Genomic DNA, 7,569 nt, shown 5'->3' on the forward strand with positions numbered 1-7,569 from the left:
GAGGGAGGGGCTCCAGAGGCTTAAGCCCTTGATGTATAACGGCAAGCTCCTATCTTTTCAACTGTTTTTATTCAGTTTTATTTCAAACCCCAAGCTTGCCCCACCGCTTCTTTTTATGAATTTCCCATTGGGATTAATAAAGTATCTATCTATCTATCTATCTATCTATCTATCTATCTATCTATCTATCTATCTATCTATCTATCTATCTATCTATCTATCTATCTATCTATCTATCTATATTTATGTTACTGAGTTTGAAGAGGGACCTCCCTGCTCTTCGATGTTATGTATGAATATCAAAAAGCATAAAACCCTAAGGGGGGAGGGGGACCCCCCACTCTTCAGTTTTACATACAGATATTTAAAAAGTTTGAAACCCCAAGGGGGGACCCTATCCTCCCTGCTCTACCATGTTATATACGTGTATCATTGTGATTGAAAACCATAAAGGAGCCTAAGACCCAGATAACGCCAAATCCTAAAAATGCCATGGGGAGAACATGCAGAGTCCATGCAAGGAGTACTTGGGGTATAAACCCCCAGTCTCCTTGTTGCAGGGCAGCAACTTTACCAATGCTCCACCATGCCACCCCTTGACTCAGACCATTTCTTTCTAAATGGTGTGCAAATATCAGTATTATTGCTTTTTATAGCCACTGTGCTGCCTCACATGTTCAGATACAATCAACGTACAACATATCCTTGGAAACTGGAGTTTTTAAAATGGTATTTATAACATAGCACTCTCAAATGCAGTATTAATAGAGGATCAGGTACAAGAGAAGAAATAAGCTAGACATGATGCCCATTCTTTACAGGGTCAACTCACACACATGCATCCCACACCAGGCCAATTTAGAGATTCCAGTTAAAGTAGCCAGAATATGTTTGGAGATATGGCCAGAAAACTAGGGAAAATGTATGGTGAAAATGTGTAAATGTCATAAGAACAACACCTGGGCATGGAATTTGAACTGAGGGCACTGAATCCATATGGTAATAGAGTTAAACAGTGTGCCTCCCTTGTTATTTGTGTAATAATAAATGTAATGACCTGCATGTTTGACAGACAATGAGTTACAAGTCTGCTCTTCATTAATTATAGCACTGCTTGAATGAGAAATGTTTGGGCAGTTTTCAACGCTCTGACCTATGACAGCTTTTTGTTTAACTTCATTTGTTTAAAAGCCAGTTACTGCCATTAATCACATACCTTCAGTTAGCTGTAAAGTGTGTTCTGCCCTGCCTGAAGCACTGTCATTTTCAATTGTTTATATAAGAATGTGTGTGTAAAATATAAAAATAGTATACAGTATACTTTTGCTGGGAAATTAAGGATGTGTGAGTCCTTTAGACAGGAGCACATCTGTTATTCTTCAGTACTGTTATTCATTATTTATCAGATTATTCCATTACATGGTTGCAGAGGGCCAAAATCTGTTACAGCAAATGGTAGCATAAGACAAAAAATAATGCCAATACAAAACATCCATTATACCGATCAAATTTAGAGCCCTCAACCACAATAATGTACACTTTTTAAAATGCAGGAGAATACCTATACAGGGACTCAGATGACAAGCAAACTGCACACAGACTTTGTCCAGGCAGAGGTTTGCACCCGGGTGTCTGAAGTTGGGAGGCAGCAGCAGCAGCACTGAACACAGCAGCACCATGTTGACCATTCAGTTTTTATTAAGGTAGACAACTTAAGGAGCAGACTCAAGTGAAAATACCAATGAGTGAGTACTCATATCATTCTCTATAGCATTTTATATTTACTGTATTCTTACATATGCTTACCTATGAATCTGCAACCTTTTTTCAAGTAAAACACTAACAATTCTGCGGTGGGTTGGCACCCTGCCCGTGATTGGTTCCTGCCTTGTGCCCTGTGTTGGCTGGGATTGGCTCCAGCAGACCCCCGTGACCCTGTGTTCGGATTCAGCGGGTTGGAAAATGGATGGATGAATGGACACTAACAATTTCTTCTAGATCTTAACTACCTCAAAAATGAAATTCCCATATAATTAAGCAAATGTGACATCTTTTTTCAGCTAAGCATGTTTCAGACTATTGGGGATTTTTGAGTTTTAAGGCTAACTTCAGGAATAAAATATCAATTGTCTTATTTAAAAATTAGTTGTGATTAAAACTAGCAGCCACATAGGGTTTTTATTGTGCTGTGAGCAATACTATATGATAATTAATCTATAGTAATATATACCTTAATCAACCAATCTTTATTTTATTTTATACAGTATTGCACCACTAACACAGGAAAAAAAATTATAATGCAGTTTATAAAGTGCTCAGTATGCGAAAATCAATGCAGCAAATTAAAAAAAGCAAAATATAAGTATCTTTACAAAATAGAAGATACATTGAATCCTATTTTGTGTATACTGACTATGTCTTATTCCTTTCTTGTTCACATTTCTGTATAATATCACCCCCAGTTTCAGATGTCTCTGTTCACATTGTATTTTGTTCACCATTCTTTATGTTGTGTGCTTTACAAGCACCTCCGAGTCCCAGAGACAATTGTATTCCGTTCTTTACTTGTAATACAGCTGCTCAAAAATCTTATTCTTTCTGTCAATTTTAGTTTCTTACTGTTACCTGATTTTCATTTTGAGGCACCTTTTAATAGCTTTTATTTTTAACACACGGTTCTAAATAAAGTAAAGAATAATGGCTGATTTAGTATTTACATCTGCTGCCTCATTGTTTCAAAGAGTTTTGCTCAAATCCTAGTCAAGCCCATGTCTGCATGCAGTGTGAACATATTCTCTTTGACCACACAATTTTTCTCTGATCACTCTGTTTTCTCTCACATCAAGAATATTAACCTGGCAGTGAATGTGATGAGTTTGTGTCTGTGAGCATACCCATTAGCAGACTGGTGTTTTATCCAGGTTTGGTCAATCCTTTGCATCTGTTTTGGCCAGGGTGGGCCACTGTGATTGTGTATTGGAATAGGGTGGTTCGGAGAATGAATGATTCATTAATTATATCTTGTCACTCGTGCTGTTGCCTTTCTACTGAAGTAACCTGTTCTTTAGCAATTAAAGGATGAATGAGTGTAACCTGTTCTTTAGAAATTAAAGGAGTACTCCGCCCAAAAGTAATATTTCATTTATATGTTACCCCATGTAGTTTGTAGTGGTGGATGATAAAAAAAATAATCTCACATTTTTATGCAGAATTGAGAGAAAAAAGTTTATGACATAGCAAAAATCTAATAGTGACTAATGCTATACAATAGCAAATTATGTGAGAAACGTCCATGGGAAAAACAAAAATCTCATATTATTTGTGTCGCATAATTCACGTCATTTACCAGTTGTATGTTCAAAATGTGCAAAACACATGCTTTTTTGCTAAAATATTGTTAAATAGTTATTTCTGGAATATTCAACACACATCAAAAACAGTAAACTAAAACCTCATTCATTTGACTTTTTGAAAAGAAGACAGGAGTGTTGATCAAAGAATGAAGGAGAGTGCCGAGTCTTCAAGTCAAAAGGTTGCCCCCATAAGGCTTTAATTCCTGAAGAAACTGTTTAACATTTTTTTAGCACAAAAGTATGCATTTTGCATGTTTTATGCATGCAACTGGATAGCTGACATGTATATTATGTGACATGAGTAACATGTGATTTTCTTTTTTCGTATTGTTTGCTGTTTTACAGCATTGGTCACTAATGGCTACTGTTATATCATAAACTTTTTTCTCTCAATTCTGCATGAAAATATGAGATAAAATTGTTCTCTACCATCACTACAAACTACATTGTTTAAGAAACATATTAAGCATATAATTTTTGGATGAAGTATTCTTTTAAGTAATGTAGTTGAAATGGAGCAGATTTAATACAGTCACATAATTTCACACATCTGCTCCAATTTTAAACACAAAATTCACATTCATCATTCATTTCTTTTAAATACAAGAAGAGATAAATAATGAGTAGAATAATAAAAGATTGGACTTACTTCGCCTCTCTCCTATCAGAATAAGGCTCCTAGTAGTTCTTTTTTTTAATTTTTCATATTTAAAGAACAAAGCACAATTCTGTCAAAAAAAGCAAATGCAATAATATCTCACAAAGACAATCTATGAAGCTTAGTTAATTATTGGTGAGCAGACACACACAGTGAATGATAAAGTAACATTTTGTTTCTGACATTCACACTGCTGTCTGCTCATCAAAAGTGCCAAACATTTAACAAATAGTTGATTTGATCAAACTGAGCACATTAAATGCAGAAAGATGATTTAAAAATGTTTTGTGAAAAGTTAAAAAAAATACCTGGCTGGGATGTTTCAATTGCACAACCAGGTAAACAAGCACCAAAGTGCTTATAAAATGTATTTTTTTGCAGTGATATAAATGAAACCTGTTAAATTCACACTGTAATACTTCTCAGTTGTATTGCTAAGGGGAAATGGCAAGCAAAACAAAGAGTTACAGTAGACTGTACCCATGTGTATGCAAATAATATGTTTGTATTAAGTTCCTTTTACTGTTTATTTTTGTAACTTTGGTTAGTCAACTTCATATAATTTTATAGTTTTAAACATCCACTAAATATAGTTTTGTTATTTACATCAACACAAATAAATGTCTTTTGGTTATTTTTCTGACATGTTATTCAATTCAGCTTACAAACCACCATGGTTATTACATTTTTTTCATTTTTCCAAAATTGGACAAATGAAATAACTTAGGGTATCATGTTGGGTTAATGATGCAGAATGACCTCATAAGTTGTGATTTTGTTATCCACTGCCTGCCGGGGCATAATAGCATAAGCAAAAAATTGACAACAACTTGGCATAACTTATCAATTCCTGTTCACTAAATGTCACAGATGATACTTTCAGAATTCCTGTTTAGTCTACCAAAAGTTATTTGTGTGAAGAATTATTAATGTTTCTGAGAAATTTACTCTCAAACAGCTTCAGTAAATCTATAAAACCCTTGCTTAAACTTATATTTTAAATTAAGAGGTGGCTTCAGCCTTCCCCTCCTTTAACCGTCACCTTATCGTGGTGGAGGGGTTTGCGTGTCCCAATGATCCTAGGAGCTCTGTTGTCCGGGGCTTTATGCCCCTGGTAGGGCCACCCAAGGCAAACTGGTCCTAGGTGAGGGATGAGACAAAGAGCGGTTAAACAAACCTCCTATGAAGAAAAACCATTTTGGACGGCGTTTTCCCTTGCCCGGACGTGGGTCACCGGGGCCCCACTCTGGAGCCAGGCCTGGAGGTGGGGCTCGATGGCGAGCGCCTGGTGGCCGGGCCTGCACCCATGGGGCTCGGCCGGGCACAGCCCGAAGAGGCAACGTGGGTCCCCCTTCCCATGGGCTCACCACCTATGGGAGGGGCCAAGGAGGTCGGGTGCAGTGTGAGTTGGGTGGTGGCCGAAGGCGGGGACCTTGGCGGTCCGATCCTCGGCTACAGAAACTGGCTCTTGGGACGTGGAATGTCACCTCTCTGAAGGGGAAGGAGCCTGAGCTAGTGCGCGAAGTTGAGAGGTTCCGGCTAGATATAGTCGGGCTCACCTCGACGCACAGCTTGGACTCTGGAACCAATCTCCTTGAGAGGGGCTGGACTCTCTACCACTCTGGAGTTGCCCCCGGTGAGAGGCGCCGAGCAGGTGTGGGTATACTTATTGCCCCCCAACTTGGAGCCTGTACATTGGGGTTTACCCCGGTGGACGAGAGGGTAGCCTCCCTTCGCCTTCGGGTGGGGGGACGGGTCCTAACTGTTGTTTGTGCGTATGCACCGAACAGCAGTTCGGAGTACCCACCCTTTTTGGAGTCCCTGGAGGGGGTGCTAGAGGGCATACCTTCTGGGGACTCCCTCGTTCTGCTGGGAGACTTCGATGATCACGTGGGCAATGACAGTGAGACCTGGAAGGGCGTGATTGGGAGGAATGGCCCCCCTGATCTGAACCCGAGCAGTGTTTTGTTATTGGACTTCTGTGCTCGTCACGGATTGTCCATAACGAACACCATGTTCAAGCATAGGGGTGTTCATATGTGCACTTGGCACCAGGACACCCTAGGCCTCAGTTCGATGATCGACTTTGTGGTCGTGTCGTCGGACTTGCGGCCACATGTCTTGGACACTCGGGTGAAGAGAGGGGCGGAGCTGTCAACTGATCACCACCTGGTGGTGAGTTGGCTTCGATGGTGGGGGAGGATGCCGGTCAGGCGTGGTAGGCCCAAACGTGTTGTGAGGGTCTGCTGGGAACGTCTGGCAGAGCCCCCTGTCAGAAGTAGCTTCAACTCCCACCTCCGGCAGAACTTCGACCACATCCCGAGGGAGGTGGGGGACATTGAGTCCGAATGGGCCATGTTCCGTGCCTCTATTGTTGAGGCAGCTGACCGGAGCTGTGGCCGTAAGGTGGTCGGTGCCTGACGTGGCGGCAATCCCCGAACCCGCTGGTGGACACCGGCGGTGAAGGATGCCGTCAAGCTGAAGAAGGAGTCCTACAGGACCCTTTTGTCCTGTGGGACCCCGGAGGCAGCTGATAGGTACCGGCAGGCCAAGCGGAATGCGGCTTTGGTGGTTGCTGAGGCAAAAACTCGGGCGTGGGAGGAGTTTGGGGAGGCCATGGAGAATGACTTTCGGACGGCTTCGAGGAGATTCTGGTCCACCATCCGGCGTCTCAGGAAAGGGAAGCAGTGCAGTGTCAACACTGTATATGGTGGGGATGGTGCGCTGCTGACCTCGACTCGGGACGTTGTGGGTCGGTGGGGGGAATACTTCGAAGACCTCCTCAATCCCATTAACATGCCTTCCAATGAGGAAGCAGAGCCTGGGGACTCAGAGGTGGGCTCCCCCATCTCTGGGACTGAGGTCACCGAGGTGGTCAAAAAACTCCTTGGTGGCAGGGCCCCGGGGGTGGATGAGATACGCCCAGAGTTCCTCAAGGCTCTGGATGTTGTAGGACTGTCTTGGCTGACACGCCTCTGCAACATCGCATGGACATCAGGAACAGTGCCTCTGGATTGGCAGACCGGGGTGGTGGTCCCCCTCTTTAAGAAGGGGGATCGGAGGGTGTGTTCCAACTACAGAGGGATCACACTCCTCAGCCTCCCTGGAAAAGTCTATTCAGGGGTCCTGGAGAGGAGGGTCCATCGGATAGTCGAGCCTCAGATTCAGGAGGAACAGTGTGGTTTTCGTCCTGGTCGCGGAACAGTGGACCAGCTCTATACCCTTAGCAGGGTCCTGGAGGGTGCATGGGAGTTTGCCCAACCAGTCTACATGTGTTTTGTGGACTTAGAAAAGGCATTCGACCGTGTCCCTCGGGGAATCCTGTGGGGGGTACTCCGAGAGTATGGGGTACCGGCCCCCCTGATAAGGGCTGTTCAGTCCCTGTACGATCAGTGCCAGAGCTTGGTCCGCATTGCCGGCAGTAAGTCGAACCCGTTTCCAGCGAGAGTTGGACTCCGCCAGGGCTGCCCTTTGTCACCGATTCTGTTCATAACTTTTATGGACAGAATTTCTAGGCGCAGCCAGGGTGTTGAGGGGGTCCGGTTTGGTGGGCTCAGG

This window comes from Erpetoichthys calabaricus, chromosome 8, assembly GCF_900747795.2.
Source record: "Erpetoichthys calabaricus chromosome 8, fErpCal1.3, whole genome shotgun sequence".
Classification (NCBI taxonomy): Eukaryota; Metazoa; Chordata; class Cladistia; order Polypteriformes; family Polypteridae; genus Erpetoichthys; species Erpetoichthys calabaricus.